This window comes from Leiobunum rupestre, chromosome 11, assembly GCF_980474605.1.
Source record: "Leiobunum rupestre chromosome 11, qqLeiRupe1.1.hap1, whole genome shotgun sequence".
In the NCBI taxonomy this organism is placed as follows: domain Eukaryota; kingdom Metazoa; phylum Arthropoda; class Arachnida; order Opiliones; family Sclerosomatidae; genus Leiobunum; species Leiobunum rupestre.
In genome coordinates, this window is record NC_143394.1 from 9461969 (window position 1) to 9480490 (window position 18522).

Below are 18522 nucleotides of genomic sequence, written 5' to 3' on the forward strand. Positions count from 1 at the left end.
CTGAACTGTCTGAACTTTTTGACTATTTTGCTGAATGCTGAATTTCTGAACTAAAATTTCAACAATTCATTTATAGCCGTCAGAACGGTTCTGTCTGAACTTTTTGACTATTTTGCTGAATGCTGAATTACTGAACTAAAAATTTCCACAACGCATTTATAGCCGTCAGAACGGTTCTGTCTGAACTTTTTGACAATTTTGCTGAATGCTGAATTTCTGAACTGTCTGAACTTTTTGACTATTTTGCTTAATGCTGAATTTCTGAACTCAAAATTTCAACAACTCATTTATAGCCGTCATAACGGTTCTGTCTGAACTTTTTGACTATTTTGCTGAATGCTGAATTTCTGAAATAAAAATTTCAACAACGCATCTATAGCCGTCAGAATGGTTCTGTCTGAACTTTTTGACTATTTTGCTGGAAGCAGAATTTCTGAACTCAAAATTTCAACAACTCATTTATAGCCTACAGAACGGTTCTGTCTGAACTTTTTGACTATTTTGCTGAATGCTGAATTTATGAACTCCAAATTTCAACAATGCATCTATAGCCGAGAGAACGGTTCTGTCTGAACTTTTTGACTAATTTGCTGAATGCTAAATTTCTGAACTCAAAATTTCCACAACGCATTTATAGCCGTCAGAACGGTTCTGTCTGAAGTTTTTGACTTTTTTGCTGAATGCTGAATATCGGAACTCAAAGTTTCCACAACGCATCTATAGCCGTCAGAACGGTTCTGTCTGAACTCTTTGACTATTTTGCTGATTGCTGAATTTCTGAACTCAAAATTTTAACACCGCATCTATAGCCGTCAGAATGGTTCTGTCTGAACTTTTTGACTATTTTGCTGAATGCAGAATTTCTTAACTCAAAATTTCAACAACTCATTTATAGCCGTCATAACGGTTCTGTCTGAACTTTTTGACTATTTTGCTGAATGCTGAATTTCTGAACTCAAAGTTTCCACAACGCATCTATAGCCGTCAGAACGGTTCTGTCTGACCTTTTTGACTATTTTGCTGAATGCTGAATTCCTGAACTAAAATTTCAACAATTCATTTATAGCAGTCAGAACGGTTCTGTCTGAACTTTTTGACTATAAAAATTTCAACAACGCATCTATAGCCGTCAGTCAGAACGGTTTTGTCTGAAATTTTTGAGTATTTTGCTGAAAGCAGAATTTCTGAACTCAAAATTTCAACAACGCATTTATAGCCGTCATAACGGTTCTGTCTGAACTTTTTGACTATTTTGCTGAATGCTGAATTTCTGAACTAAAAATTTCAACAACGCATCTATAGCCGTCAGAACGGTTCTGTCTGACCTTTTTGACTATTTTGCTGAATGCTGAATTTCTGAACTTAAAGTTTCCACAACGCATCTATAGCCGTCAGAACGGTTCTGTCTAAACTTTTTGACTATTTTGCTGATTGCTGAATTTCTGAACTGTCTGAACTTTTTGACTATTTTGCTTAATGCCGAATTTCTGAACTAAAAATTTCAACAACGCATCTATAGCCGTCAGTCAGAACGGTTTTGTCTGAAATTTTTGAGTATTTTGCTGAAAGCAGAATTTCTGAACTCAAAATTTCAACAACTCATTTATAGCCGTCATAACGGTTCTGTCTGAACTTTTTGACTATTTTGCTGAATGCTGAATTTCTGAACTAAAAATTTCAACAACGCATCTATAGCCGTCAGAACGGTTCTGTCTGAACTTTTTGACTATTTTGCTGAATGCTGAATTTCTGAACTCAAAGTTTCCACAACGCATCTATAGCCGTCAGAACGGTTCTGTCTGACCTTTTTGACTATTTTGCTGAATGCTGTTGTCCTGAACTGTCTGAACTTTTTGACTATTTTGCTGAATGCTGAATATCTGAACTAAAATTTCAACAATTAATTTATAGCCGTCAGAACGGTTCTGTCTGAACTTTTTGACTATTTTGCTGAATGCTGAATATCTGAACTAAAATTTCAACAATTAATTTATAGCCGTCAGAATGGTTCTGTCTGAACTTTTTGAATATTTTGCTGAATGCTGAATTACTGAACTAAAAATTTCAACAACGCATCTATAGCCGTCAAAACGGTTCTGTCTGAACTTTTTGACAATTTTGCTGAATGCTGAATTTCTGAACTGTCTGAACCTTTTGACTATTTTGCTGAATGCTGAATTTCGGAACTACAAATTTCAACAACGCATCTATAGCCGTCAGAACGGTTCTGTCTGAACTTTTTGACTTTTTTGCTGAATGCTGAATATCGGAACTCAAAGTTTCGACAACGCATCTATAGCCGTCAGAACGGTTCTGTCTGAACTTTTTGACTATTTTGCTGATTGCTGAATTTCTGAACTCAAAATTTCAACACCGCATCTATAGCCGTCAGAACGGTTCTGTCTGAACTTTTTGACTATTTTGCTGAAAGCAGAATTTCTGAACTCAAAATTTCAACAACTCATTTATAGCCGTCAGAACGGTTCTGTCTGAACTTTTTGACTATTTTGCTGAATGCTGAATTTATGAACTCCAAATTTTAACAACGCATCTATAGCCGAGAGAACGGCTCTGTCTGAATTTTTTGACTATTTTGCTGAATGCTGAATTTCTGAACTCAAAATTTCCACAACGCATTTATAGCCATCAGAACGGTTCTGTCTGAACTTTTTGACTATTTTGCTGAATGCTGAATTTATGAACTCCAAATTTCAACAATGCATCTATAGCCGAGAGAACGGTTCTGTCTGAACTTTTTGACTATTTTGCTGAATGCTGAATTTCTGAACTAAAAATTTCAACAACGCATCTATAGCCGTCAGAACGGTTCTGTCTGAACTTTTTGACTATTTTGCTGGAAGCAGAATTTCTGAACTCAAAATTTCAACAACTCATTTATAGCCGTCAGAACGGTTCTGTCTGAACTTTTTGACTATTTTGCTGATTGCTGAATTTCTGAACTCAAAATTTCAACAACGCATCTATATTCGAGAGAACGGTTCTGTCTGAACTTTTTGACTATTATGCTGAATGCAGAATTTCTGAACTCAAAATTTCAACAACGCATCTATATTCGAGAGAACGGTTCTGTCTGAACTTTTTGACTATTTTGCTGAATGCTGAATTTCTGAACTCAAAGTTTCCACAACGCATCTATAGCCGTCAGAATGGTTCTGTCTGACCTTTTTGACTATTTTGCTGAATGCTGAATTCCTGAACTGTCTGAACTTTTTGACTATTTTGCTGAATGCTGAATTACTGAACTAAAAATTTCAACAACGCATCTATAGCCGTCAAAACGGTTCTGTCTGAACTTTTTGACAATTTTGCTGAATGCTGAATTTCTGAACTGTCTGAACCTTTTGACTATTTTGCTGAATGCTGAATTTCGGAACTACAAATTTCAACAACGCATCTATAGCCGTCAGAACGGTTCTGTCTGAAATTTTTGACTATTTTGCTACAAGTAGAATTTCTGAACTCATAATTTCAACAACTCATTTATAGCCGTCAGAACGGTTCTGTCTGAATTTTTTTACTATTTTGCTGAATGCTGAATTTATGAACTCCAAATTTTAACAACGCATGTATAGCCGTCAGAACGGTTCTGTCTGAACTTTTTGACTATTTTGCTGAATGCTGAATTACTGAACTAAAAATTTCCACAACGCATTTATAGCCGTCAGAACGGTTCTGTCTGAACTTTTTGACTATTATGCTGAATGCTGAATTTCTGAACTTAAAGTTTCCACAACGCATCTATAGCCGTCAGAACGGTTCTGTCTAAACTTTTTGACTATTTTGCTGATTGCTGAATTTCTGAACTCAAAATTTCAACAACGCATCTATAGCCGTCAGAACGGTTCTGTCTGAACATTTTGACTATTTTGCTGAAAGCAGAATTTCTGAACTCCAAATTTCAACAACGCATCTTTAGCCGAGAGAACGGTTATGTCTGAACTTTTTGACTATTTTGCTGAATGCAGAATTTATGAACTCAAAATTTCAACAACTCATTTATAGCCGTCATAACGGTTGTCTGAACTTTTTGACTATTTTGCTGAATGCTGAATTTCTGAACTAAAATTTCAACAATTCATTTATAGCCGTCAGAACGGTTCTGTCTGAACTTTTTGACTATTTTGCTGAATGCCGAATTACTGAACTAAAAATTTCCACAACGCATTTATAGCCGTCAGAACGGTTCTGTCTGAACTTTTTGACAATTTTGCTGAATGCTGAATTACTGAACTGTCTGAACTTTTTGACTATTTTGCTTAATGCTGAATTTCTGAACTAAAAATTTCAACAACGCATCTATAGCCGTCAGTCAGAACGGTTCTGTCTGAAATTTTTGAGTATTTTGCTGAAAGCAGAATTTCTGAACTCAAAATTTCAACAACTCATTTATAGCCGTCATAACGGTTCTGTCTGAACTTTTTGACTATTTCGCTGAATGCTGAATTTCTGAACTAAAAATTTCAACAACGCATCTTTAGCCGTCAGAACGGTTCTGTCTGAACTTTTTGACTATTTTGCTGAATGCAGAATTTCTTAACTCAAAATTTCAACAAATCATTTATAGCCGTCAGAACGGTTCTGTCTGACCTTTTTGACTATTTTGCTGAATGCTGAATTCCTGAACTGTCTGAACCTTTTGACTATTTTGCTGAATGCTGAATTTCGGAACTACAAATTTCAACAACGCATCTATAGCCGTCAGAACGGTTCTGTCTGAAATTTTTGACTATTTTGCTGCAAGTAGAATTTCTGAACTCATAATTTCAACAACTCATTTATAGCCGTCAGAACGGTTCTGTCTGAATTTTTTTACTATTTTGCTGAATGCTGAATTTATGAACTCCAAATTTTAACAACGCATCTATAGCCGTCAGAACGGTTCTGTCTGAACTTTTTGACTATTTTGCTGAATGCTGAATTACTGAACTAAAAATTTCCACAACGCATTTATAGCCGTCAGAACGGTTCTGTCTGAATTTTTTGACTATTATGCTGAATGCTGAATTTCTGAACTTAAAATTTCCACAACGCATCTATAGCCGTCAGAACGGTTCTGTCTAAACTTTTTGACTATTTTGCTGATTGCTGAATTTGTGAACTCAAAATTTCAACAACGCATCTATAGCCGTCAGAACGGTTCTGTCTGAACATTTTGACTATTTTGCTGAAAGCAGAATTTCTGAACTCCAAATTTCAACAACGCATCTTTAGCCGAGAGAACGGTTATGTCTGAACTTTTTGACTATTTTGCTGAATGCAGAATTTATGAACTCAAAATTTCAACAACTCATTTATAGCCGTCATAACGGTTGTCTGAACTTTTTGACTATTTTGCTGATGCTGAATTTCTGAACTAAAATTTCAACAATTCATTTATAGCCGTCAGAACGGTTCTGTCTGAACTTTTTGACTATTTTGCTGAATGCCGAATTACTGAACTAAAAATTTCCACAACGCATTTATAGCCGTCAGAACGGTTCTGTCTGAACTTTTTGACAATTTTGCTGAATGCTGAATTTCTGAACTGTCTGAACTATTTGACTATTTTGCTTAATGCTGAATTTCTGAACTAAAAATTTCAACAACGCATCTATAGCCGTCAACCAGAACGGTTCTGTCTGAAATTTTTGAGTATTTTGCTGAAAGCAGAATTTCTGAACTCAAAATTTCAACAACTCATTTATAGCCGTCATAACGGTTCTGTCTGAACTTTTTGACTATTTTGCTGAATGCTGAATTTCTGAACTAAAAATTTCAACAACGCATCTATAGCCGTCAGAACGGTTCTGTCTGAACTTTTTGACTATTTTGCTGAATGCAGAATTTCTTAACTCAAAATTTCAACAACTCATTTATAGCCGTCAGAACGGGTCTGTCTGACCTTTTTGACTATTTTGCTGAATGCTGAATTCCTGAACTGTCTGAACTTTTTGACTATTTTGCTGAATGCTGAATATCTGAACTAAAATTTCAACAATTAATTTAGAGCCGTCAGAACGGTTCTGTCTGAACTTTTTGACTATTTTGCTGAATGCTGAATTAATGAACTAAAAATTTCAACAACGCATCTATAGCCGTCAAAACGGTTCTGTCTGAACTTTTTGACAATTTTGCTGAATGCTGAATTTCTGAACTGTCTGAACCTTTTGACTATTTTGCTGAATGCTGAATTTCGGAACTACAAATTTCAACAACGCATCTATAGCCATCAGAACGGTTCTGTCTGAATTTTTTGACTATTTTGCTGAATGCTGAATTTATGAACTCCAAATTTCAACAACGCATCTATAGCCGAGAGAACGGTTCTGTTTGAACTTTTTGACTATTTTGCTGAATAATGAATTCCTGAACTGTCTGAACTTTTTGACTATTTTGCTGAATGCTGAATATCTGAACTAAAATTTCAACAATTAATTTAGAGCCGTCAGAACGGTTCTGTCTGATTTTTTTGACTATTTTGCTGAATGCTGAATTACTGAACTAAAAATTTCAACAACGCATCTATAGCCGTCAAAACGGATCTGTCTGAACTTTTTGACAATTTTGCTGAATGCTGAATTTCTGAACTGTCTGAACCTTTTGACTATTTTGCTGAATCCTGAATTTCTGAACTCAAAATTTCAACAACGCATTTATAGCCGTCAGAACGGTTCGGTCTGAACTTTTTGACTTTTTTGCTGAATGCTGAATTTATGAACTCCAAATTTCAACAACGCATCTATAGCCGAGAGAACGGTTCTGTCTGAACTTTTTGACTATTTTGCTGAATGCTGAATTTCTGAACTCAAAATTTCCAAAACGCATTTATAGCCGTCAGAACGGTTCTGTCTGAATTTTTTTACTATTTTGCTGAATGCTGAATTTATGAACTCCAAATTTTAACAACGCATCTATAGCCGTCAGAACGGTTCTGTCTGAACTTTTTGACTATTTTGCTGAATGCTGAATTACTGAACTAAAAATTTCCACAACGCATTTATAGCCGTCAGAACGGTTCTGTCTGAACTTTTTGACTATTATGCTGAATGCTGAATTTCTGAACTTAAAGTTTCCACAACGCATCTATAGCCGTCAGAACGGTTCTGTCTAAACTTTTTGACTATTTTGCTGATTGCTGAATTTGTGAACTCAAAATTTCAACAACGCATCTATAGCCGTCAGAACGGTTCTGTCTGAACATTTTGACTATTTTGCTGAAAGCAGAATTTCTGAACTCCAAATTTCAACAACGCATCTTTAGCCGAGAGAACGGTTATGTCTGAACTTTTTGACTATTTTGCTGAATGCAGAATTTATGAACTCAAAATTTCAACAACTCATTTATAGCCGTCATAACGGTTGTCTGAACTTTTTGACTATTTTGCTGATTGCTGAATATCGGAACTCAAAGTTTCGACAACGCATCTATAGCCGTCAGAACGGTTCTGTCTGAACTTTTTGACTATTTTGCTGATTGCTGAATTTCTGAACTCAAAATTTCAACACCGCATCTATAGCCGTCAGAACGGTTCTGTCTGAACTTTTTGACTATTTTGCTGAAAGCAGAATTTCTGAACTCAAAATTTCAACAACTCATTTATAGCCGTCAGAACGGTTCTGTCTGAACTTTTTGACTATTTTGCTGAATGCTGAATTTATGAACTCCAAATTTTAACAACGCATCTATAGCCGAGAGAACGGCTCTGTCTGAATTTTTTGACTATTTTGCTGAATGCTGAATTTCTGAACTCAAAATTTCCACAACGCATTTATAGCCATCAGAACGGTTCTGTCTGAACTTTTTGACTATTTTGCTGAATGCTGAATTTATGAACTCCAAATTTCAACAATGCATCTATAGCCGAGAGAACGGTTCTGTCTGAACTTTTTGACTATTTTGCTGAATGCTGAATTTCTGAACTAAAAATTTCAACAACGCATCTATAGCCGTCAGAACGGTTCTGTCTGAACTTTTTGACTATTTTGCTGGAAGCAGAATTTCTGAACTCAAAATTTCAACAACTCATTTATAGCCGTCAGAACGGTTCTGTCTGAACTTTTTGACTATTTTGCTGATTGCTGAATTTCTGAACTCAAAATTTCAACAACGCATCTATATTCGAGAGAACGGTTCTGTCTGAACTTTTTGACTATTATGCTGAATGCAGAATTTCTGAACTCAAAATTTCAACAACGCATCTATATTCGAGAGAACGGTTCTGTCTGAACTTTTTGACTATTTTGCTGAATGCTGAATTTCTGAACTCAAAGTTTCCACAACGCATCTATAGCCGTCAGAATGGTTCTGTCTGACCTTTTTGACTATTTTGCTGAATGCTGAATTCCTGAACTGTCTGAACTTTTTGACTATTTTGCTGAATGCTGAATTACTGAACTAAAAATTTCAACAACGCATCTATAGCCGTCAAAACGGTTCTGTCTGAACTTTTTGACAATTTTGCTGAATGCTGAATTTCTGAACTGTCTGAACCTTTTGACTATTTTGCTGAATGCTGAATTTCGGAACTACAAATTTCAACAACGCATCTATAGCCGTCAGAACGGTTCTGTCTGAAATTTTTGACTATTTTGCTACAAGTAGAATTTCTGAACTCATAATTTCAACAACTCATTTATAGCCGTCAGAACGGTTCTGTCTGAATTTTTTTACTATTTTGCTGAATGCTGAATTTATGAACTCCAAATTTTAACAACGCATGTATAGCCGTCAGAACGGTTCTGTCTGAACTTTTTGACTATTTTGCTGAATGCTGAATTACTGAACTAAAAATTTCCACAACGCATTTATAGCCGTCAGAACGGTTCTGTCTGAACTTTTTGACTATTATGCTGAATGCTGAATTTCTGAACTTAAAGTTTCCACAACGCATCTATAGCCGTCAGAACGGTTCTGTCTAAACTTTTTGACTATTTTGCTGATTGCTGAATTTCTGAACTCAAAATTTCAACAACGCATCTATAGCCGTCAGAACGGTTCTGTCTGAACATTTTGACTATTTTGCTGAAAGCAGAATTTCTGAACTCCAAATTTCAACAACGCATCTTTAGCCGAGAGAACGGTTATGTCTGAACTTTTTGACTATTTTGCTGAATGCAGAATTTATGAACTCAAAATTTCAACAACTCATTTATAGCCGTCATAACGGTTGTCTGAACTTTTTGACTATTTTGCTGAATGCTGAATTTCTGAACTAAAATTTCAACAATTCATTTATAGCCGTCAGAACGATTCTGTCTGAACTTTTTGACTATTTTGCTGAATGCCGAATTACTGAACTAAAAATTTCCACAACGCATTTATAGCCGTCAGAACGGTTCTGTCTGAACTTTTTGACAATTTTGCTGAATGCTGAATTACTGAACTGTCTGAACTTTTTGACTATTTTGCTTAATGCTGAATTTCTGAACTAAAAATTTCAACAACGCATCTATAGCCGTCAGTCAGAACGGTTCTGTCTGAAATTTTTGAGTATTTTGCTGAAAGCAGAATTTCTGAACTCAAAATTTCAACAACTCATTTATAGCCGTCATAACGGTTCTGTCTGAACTTTTTGACTATTTTGCTGCAAGTAGAATTTCTGAACTCATAATTTCAACAACTCATTTATAGCCGTCAGAACGGTTCTGTCTGAATTTTTTTACTATTTTGCTGAATGCTGAATTTATGAACTCCAAATTTTAACAACGCATCTATAGCCGTCAGAACGGTTCTGTCTGAACTTTTTGACTATTTTGCTGAATGCTGAATTACTGAACTAAAAATTTCCACAACGCATTTATAGCCGTCAGAACGGTTCTGTCTGAACTTTTTGACTATTATGCTGAATGCTGAATTTCTGAACTTAAAATTTCCACAACGCATCTATAGCCGTCAGAACGGTTCTGTCTAAACTTTTTGACTATTTTGCTGATTGCTGAATTTGTGAACTCAAAATTTCAACAACGCATCTATAGCCGTCAGAACGGTTCTGTCTGAACATTTTGACTATTTTGCTGAAAGCAGAATTTCTGAACTCCAAATTTCAACAACGCATCTTTAGCCGAGAGAACGGTTATGTCTGAACTTTTTGACTATTTTGCTGAATGCAGAATTTATGAACTCAAAATTTCAACAACTCATTTATAGCCGTCATAACGGTTGTCTGAACTTTTTGACTATTTTGCTGATGCTGAATTTCTGAACTAAAATTTCAACAATTCATTTATAGCCGTCAGAACGGTTCTGTCTGAACTTTTTGACTATTTTGCTGAATGCCGAATTACTGAACTAAAAATTTCCACAACGCATTTATAGCCGTCAGAACGGTTCTGTCTGAACTTTTTGACAATTTTGCTGAATGCTGAATTTCTGAACTGTCTGAACTATTTGACTATTTTGCTTAATGCTGAATTTCTGAACTAAAAATTTCAACAACGCATCTATAGCCGTCAACCAGAACGGTTCTGTCTGAAATTTTTGAGTATTTTGCTGAAAGCAGAATTTCTGAACTCAAAATTTCAACAACTCATTTATAGCCGTCATAACGGTTCTGTCTGAACTTTTTGACTATTTTGCTGAATGCTGAATTTCTGAACTAAAAATTTCAACAACGCATCTATAGCCGTCAGAACGGTTCTGTCTGAACTTTTTGACTATTTTGCTGAATGCAGAATTTCTTAACTCAAAATTTCAACAACTCATTTATAGCCGTCAGAACGGGTCTGTCTGACCTTTTTGACTATTTTGCTGAATGCTGAATTCCTGAACTGTCTGAACTTTTTGACTATTTTGCTGAATGCTGAATATCTGAACTAAAATTTCAACAATTAATTTAGAGCCGTCAGAACGGTTCTGTCTGAACTTTTTGACTATTTTGCTGAATGCTGAATTAATGAACTAAAAATTTCAACAACGCATCTATAGCCGTCAAAACGGTTCTGTCTGAACTTTTTGACAATTTTGCTGAATGCTGAATTTCTGAACTGTCTGAACCTTTTGACTATTTTGCTGAATGCTGAATTTCGGAACTACAAATTTCAACAACGCATCTATAGCCATCAGAACGGTTCTGTCTGAATTTTTTGACTATTTTGCTGAATGCTGAATTTATGAACTCCAAATTTCAACAACGCATCTATAGCCGAGAGAACGGTTCTGTTTGAACTTTTTGACTATTTTGCTGAATAATGAATTCCTGAACTGTCTGAACTTTTTGACTATTTTGCTGAATGCTGAATATCTGAACTAAAATTTCAACAATTAATTTAGAGCCGTCAGAACGGTTCTGTCTGAACTTTTTGACTATTTTGCTGAATGCTGAATTACTGAACTAAAAATTTCAACAACGCATCTATAGCCGTCAAAACGGATCTGTCTGAACTTTTTGACAATTTTGCTGAATGCTGAATTTCTGAACTGTCTGAACCTTTTGACTATTTTGCTGAATCCTGAATTTCTGAACTCAAAATTTCAACAACGCATTTATAGCCGTCAGAACGGTTCGGTCTGAACTTTTTGACTTTTTTGCTGAATGCTGAATTTATGAACTCCAAATTTCAACAACGCATCTATAGCCGAGAGAACGGTTCTGTCTGAACTTTTTGACTATTTTGCTGAATGCTGAATTTCTGAACTCAAAATTTCCAAAACGCATTTATAGCCGTCAGAACGGTTCTGTCTGAATTTTTTTACTATTTTGCTGAATGCTGAATTTATGAACTCCAAATTTTAACAACGCATCTATAGCCGTCAGAACGGTTCTGTCTGAACTTTTTGACTATTTTGCTGAATGCTGAATTACTGAACTAAAAATTTCCACAACGCATTTATAGCCGTCAGAACGGTTCTGTCTGAACTTTTTGACTATTATGCTGAATGCTGAATTTCTGAACTTAAAGTTTCCACAACGCATCTATAGCCGTCAGAACGGTTCTGTCTAAACTTTTTGACTATTTTGCTGATTGCTGAATTTGTGAACTCAAAATTTCAACAACGCATCTATAGCCGTCAGAACGGTTCTGTCTGAACATTTTGACTATTTTGCTGAAAGCAGAATTTCTGAACTCCAAATTTCAACAACGCATCTTTAGCCGAGAGAACGGTTATGTCTGAACTTTTTGACTATTTTGCTGAATGCAGAATTTATGAACTCAAAATTTCAACAACTCATTTATAGCCGTCATAACGGTTGTCTGAACTTTTTGACTATTTTGCTGAATGCTGAATTTCTGAACTAAAATTTCAACAATTCATTTATAGCCGTCAGAACGGTTCTGTCTGAACTTTTTGACTATTTTGCTGAATGCCGAATTACTGAACTAAAAATTTCCACAACGCATTTATAGCCGTCAGAACGGTTCTGTCTGAACTTTTTGACAATTTTGCTGAATGCTGAATTTCTGAACTGTCTGAACTATTTGACTATTTTGCTTAATGCTGAATTTCTGAACTAAAAATTTCAACAACGCATCTATAGCCGTCAACCAGAACGGTTCTGTCTGAAATTTTTGAGTATTTTGCTGAAAGCAGAATTTCTGAACTCAAAATTTCAACAACTCATTTATAGCCGTCATAACGGTTCTGTCTGAACTTTTTGACTATTTTGCTGAATGCTGAATTTCTGAACTAAAAATTTCAACAACGCATCTATAGCCGTCAGAACGGTTCTGTCTGAACTTTTTGACTATTTTGCTGAATGCAGAATTTCTTAACTCAAAATTTCAACAACTCATTTATAGCCGTCAGAACGGGTCTGTCTGACCTTTTTGACTATTTTGCTGAATGCTGAATTCCTGAACTGTCTGAACTTTTTGACTATTTTGCTGAATGCTGAATATCTGAACTAAAATTTCAACAATTAATTTAGAGCCGTCAGAACGGTTCTGTCTGAACTTTTTGACTATTTTGCTGAATGCTGAATTAATGAACTAAAAATTTCAACAACGCATCTATAGCCGTCAAAACGGTTCTGTCTGAACTTTTTGACAATTTTGCTGAATGCTGAATTTCTGAACTGTCTGAACCTTTTGACTATTTTGCTGAATGCTGAATTTCGGAACTACAAATTTCAACAACGCATCTATAGCCATCAGAACGGTTCTGTCTGAATTTTTTGACTATTTTGCTGAATGCTGAATTTATGAACTCCAAATTTCAACAACGCATCTATAGCCGAGAGAACGGTTCTGTTTGAACTTTTTGACTATTTTGCTGAATAATGAATTCCTGAACTGTCTGAACTTTTTGACTATTTTGCTGAATGCTGAATATCTGAACTAAAATTTCAACAATTAATTTAGAGCCGTCAGAACGGTTCTGTCTGAACTTTTTGACTATTTTGCTGAATGCTGAATTACTGAACTAAAAATTTCAACAACGCATCTATAGCCGTCAAAACGGATCTGTCTGAACTTTTTGACAATTTTGCTGAATGCTGAATTTCTGAACTGTCTGAACCTTTTGACTATTTTGCTGAATCCTGAATTTCTGAACTCAAAATTTCAACAACGCATTTATAGCCGTCAGAACGGTTCGGTCTGAACTTTTTGACTTTTTTGCTGAATGCTGAATTTATGAACTCCAAATTTCAACAACGCATCTATAGCCGAGAGAACGGTTCTGTCTGAACTTTTTGACTATTTTGCTGAATGCTGAATTTCTGAACTCAAAATTTCCAAAACGCATTTATAGCCGTCAGAACGGTTCTGTCTGAATTTTTTTACTATTTTGCTGAATGCTGAATTTATGAACTCCAAATTTTAACAACGCATCTATAGCCGTCAGAACGGTTCTGTCTGAACTTTTTGACTATTTTGCTGAATGCTGAATTACTGAACTAAAAATTTCCACAACGCATTTATAGCCGTCAGAACGGTTCTGTCTGAACTTTTTGACTATTATGCTGAATGCTGAATTTCTGAACTTAAAGTTTCCACAACGCATCTATAGCCGTCAGAACGGTTCTGTCTAAACTTTTTGACTATTTTGCTGATTGCTGAATTTGTGAACTCAAAATTTCAACAACGCATCTATAGCCGTCAGAACGGTTCTGTCTGAACATTTTGACTATTTTGCTGAAAGCAGAATTTCTGAACTCCAAATTTCAACAACGCATCTTTAGCCGAGAGAACGGTTATGTCTGAACTTTTTGACTATTTTGCTGAATGCAGAATTTATGAACTCAAAATTTCAACAACTCATTTATAGCCGTCATAACGGTTGTCTGAACTTTTTGACTATTTTGCTGAATGCTGAATTTCTGAACTAAAATTTCAACAATTCATTTATAGCCGTCAGAACGGTTCTGTCTGAACTTTTTGACTATTTTGCTGAATGCCGAATTACTGAACTAAAAATTTCCACAACGCATTTATAGCCGTCAGAACGGTTCTGTCTGAACTTTTTGACAATTTTGCTGAATGCTGAATTTCTGAACTGTCTGAACTATTTGACTATTTTGCTTAATGCTGAATTTCTGAACTAAAAATTTCAACAACGCATCTATAGCCGTCAGTCAGAACGGTTCTGTCTGAAATTTTTGAGTATTTTGCTGAAAGCAGAATTTCTGAACTCAAAATTTCAACAACTCATTTATAGCCGTCATAACGGTTCTGTCTGAACTTTTTGACTATTTTGCTGAATGCTGAATTTCTGAACTAAAAATTTCAACAACGCATCTATAGCCGTCAGAACGGTTCTGTCTGAACTTTTTGACTATTTTGCTGAATGCAGAATTTCTTAACTCAAAATTTCAACAACTCATTTATAGCCGTCAGAACGGGTCTGTCTGACCTTTTTGACTATTTTGCTGAATGCTGAATTCCTGAACTGTCTGAACTTTTTGACTATTTTGCTGAATGCTGAATATCTGAACTAAAATTTCAACAATTAATTTAGAGCCGTCAGAACGGTTCTGTCTGAACTTTTTGACTATTTTGCTGAATGCTGAATTAATGAACTAAAAATTTCAACAACGCATCTATAGCCGTCAAAACGGTTCTGTCTGAACTTTTTGACAATTTTGCTGAATGCTGAATTTCTGAACTGTCTGAACCTTTTGACTATTTTGCTGAATGCTGAATTTCGGAACTACAAATTTCAACAACGCATCTATAGCCATCAGAACGGTTCTGTCTGAATTTTTTGACTATTTTGCTGAATGCTGAATTTATGAATTCCAAATTTCAACAACGCATCTATAGCCGAGAGAACGGTTCTGTCTGAACTTTTTGACTATTTTGCTGAATAATGAATTCCTGAACTGTCTGAACTTTTTGACTATTTTGCTGAATGCTGAATATCTGAACTAAAATTTCAATAATTAATTTAGAGCCGTCAGAACGGTTCTGTCTGAACTTTTTGACTATTTTGCTGAATGCTGAATTACTGAACTAAAAATTTCAACAACGCATCTATAGCCGTCAAAACGGTTCTGTCTGAACTTTTTGACAATTTTGCTGAATGCTGAATTTCTGAACTGTCTGAACCTTTTGACTATTTTGCTGAATCCTGAATTTCTGAACTCAAAATTTCAACAACGCATTTATAGCCGTCAGAACGGTTCGGTCTGAACTTTTTGACTTTTTTGCTGAATGCTGAATTTATGAACTCCAAATTTCAACAACGCATCTATAGCCGAGAGAACGGTTCTGTCTGAACTTTTCGACTTTTTACTGAATGCTGAATATCGGAACTCAAAGTTTCCACAACGCATCTATAGCCGTCAGAACGGTTCTGTCTGAACTTTTTGACTATTTTGCTGATTGCTGAATTTCTGAACTCAAAATTTCAACACCGCATCTATAGCCGTCAGAACGGTTCTGTCTGAACTTTTTGACTATTTTGCTGAAAGCAGAATTTCTGAACTCAAAATTTCAACAACTCATTTATAGCCGTCAGAACGGTTCTGTCTGAACTTTTTGACTATTTTGCTGAATGCTGAATTTATGAACTCCAAATTTTAACAACGCATCTATAGCCGAGAGAACGGCTCTGTCTGAATTTTTTGACTATTTTGCTGAATGCTGAATTTCTGAACTCAAAATTTCCACAACGCATTTATAGCCGTCAGAACGGTTCTGTCTGAACTTTTTGACTATTTTGCTGAATGCTGAATTTATGAACTCCAAATTTCAACAATGCATCTATAGCCGAGAGAACGGTTCTGTCTGAACTTTTTGACTATTTTGCTGAATGCTGAATTTCTGAACTAAAAATTTCAACAACGCATCTATAGCCGTCAGAACGGTTCTGTCTGAACTTTTTGACTATTTTGCTGGAAGCAGAATTTCTGAACTCAAAATTTCAACAACTCATTTATAGCCGTCAGAACGGTTCTGTCTGAACTTTTTGACTATTTTGCTGAATGCTGAATTTATGAACTCCAAATTTCAACAATGCATCTATAGCCGAGAGAACGGTTCTGTCTGAACTTTTTGACTAATTTGCTGAATGCTAAATTTCTGAACTCAAAATTTCCACAACGCATTTATAGCCGTCAGAACGGTTCTGTCTGAAGTTTTTGACTTTTTTGCTGAATGCTGAATATCGGAACTCAAAGTTTCCACAACGCATCTATAGCCGTCAGAACGGTTCTGTCTGAACTCTTTGACTATTTTGCTGATTGCTGAATTTCTGAACTCAAAATTTTAACACCGCATCTATAGCCGTCAGAATGGTTCTGTCTGAACTTTTTGACTATTTTGCTGAATGCAGAATTTCTTAACTCAAAATTTCAACAACTCATTTGTAGCCGTCATAACGGTTCTGTCTGAACTTTTTGACTATTTTGCTGAATGCTGAATTTCTGAACTAAAAATTTCCACAACGCATTTATAGCCGTCAGAACGGTTCTGTCTGAACTTTTTGACTATTTTGCTGGAAGCAGAATTTCTGAAATCAAAATTTCAACAACTCATTTATAGCCGTCAGAACGGTTCTGTCTGAACTTTTTGACTATTTTGCTGAATGCTGAATTTCGGAACTACAAATTTCAACAACGCATCTATAGCCGTCAGAACGGTTCTGTCTGAAATTTTTGACTATTTTGCTGCAAGTAGAATTTCTGAACTCATAATTTCAACAACTCATTTATAGCCGTCAGAACGGTTCTGTCTGAACTTTTTGACTATTTTGCTGAATGCTGAATTTATGAACTCCAAATTTTAACAACGCATCTATAGCCGTCAGAACGGTTCTGTCTGAACTTTTTGACTATTTTGCTGAATGCTGAATTACTGAACTAAAAATTTCCACAACGCATTTATAGCCGTCAGAACGGTTCTGTCTGAACTTTTTAACTATTTTGCTGGAAGCAGAATTTCTGAAATCAAAATTTCAACAACTCATTTATAGCCGTCAGAACGGTTCTGTCTGAACTTTTTGACTATTTTGCTGAATGCTGAATTTATGAACTCCAAATTTCAACAATGCATCTATAGCGGAGAGAACGGTTCTGTCTGAACTTTTTGACTATTTTGCTGATTGCTGAATTTCTGAACTCAAAATTATAACACCGCATCTATAGCCGTCAGAATGGTTCTGTCTGAACTTTTTGACTATTTTGCTGAATGCAGAATTTCTTAACTCAAAATTTCAACAACTCATTTGTAGCCGTCATAACGGTTCTGTCTGAACTTTTTGACTATTTTGCTGAATGCTGAATTTCTGAACTCAAAGTTTTCACAACGCATCTATAGCCGTCAGAACGGTTCTGTCTGACCTTTTTGACTATTTTGCTGAATGCTGAATTCCTGAACTGTCTGAACTTTTTGACTATTTTGCTGAATGCTGAATATCTGAACTAAAATTTCAACAATTAATTTATAGCCGTCAGAACCGTTCTGTCTGAACTTTTTGACTATTTTGCTGAATGCTGAATTACTGAACTAAAAATTTCCACAACGCATTTATAGCCGTCAGAACGGTTCTGTCTGAACTTTTTGACTATTTTGCTGAATGCTGAATTTCTGAACTCCAAATTTCAACAACGCATCTTTAGCCGAGAGAACGGTTATGTCTGAACTTTTTGACTATTTTGCTGAATGCAGAATTTATGAACTCAAAATTTCAACAACTCATTTATAGCCGTCATAACGGTTGTCTGAACTTTTTGACTATTTTGCTGATGCTGAATTTCTGAACTAAAATTTCAACAATTAATTTATAGCCGTCAGAACGGTTCTGTCTGAACTTTTTGACTATTTTGCTGAATGCTGAATTACTGAACTAAAAATTTCAACAACGCATCTATAGCCGTCAAAACGGTTCTGTCTGAACTTTTTGACAATTTTGCTGAATGCTGAATTTCTGAACTGTCTGAACCTTTTGACTATTTTGCTGAATGCTGAATTTCGGAACTACAAATTTCAACAACGCATCTATAGCCTTCAGAACGGTTCTGTCTGAAATTTTTGACTATTTTGCTGCAAGTAGAATTTCTGAACTCATAATTTCAACAACTCATTTATAGCCGTCAGAACGGTTCTGTCTGAACTTTTCGACTATTTTGCTGAATGCTGAAT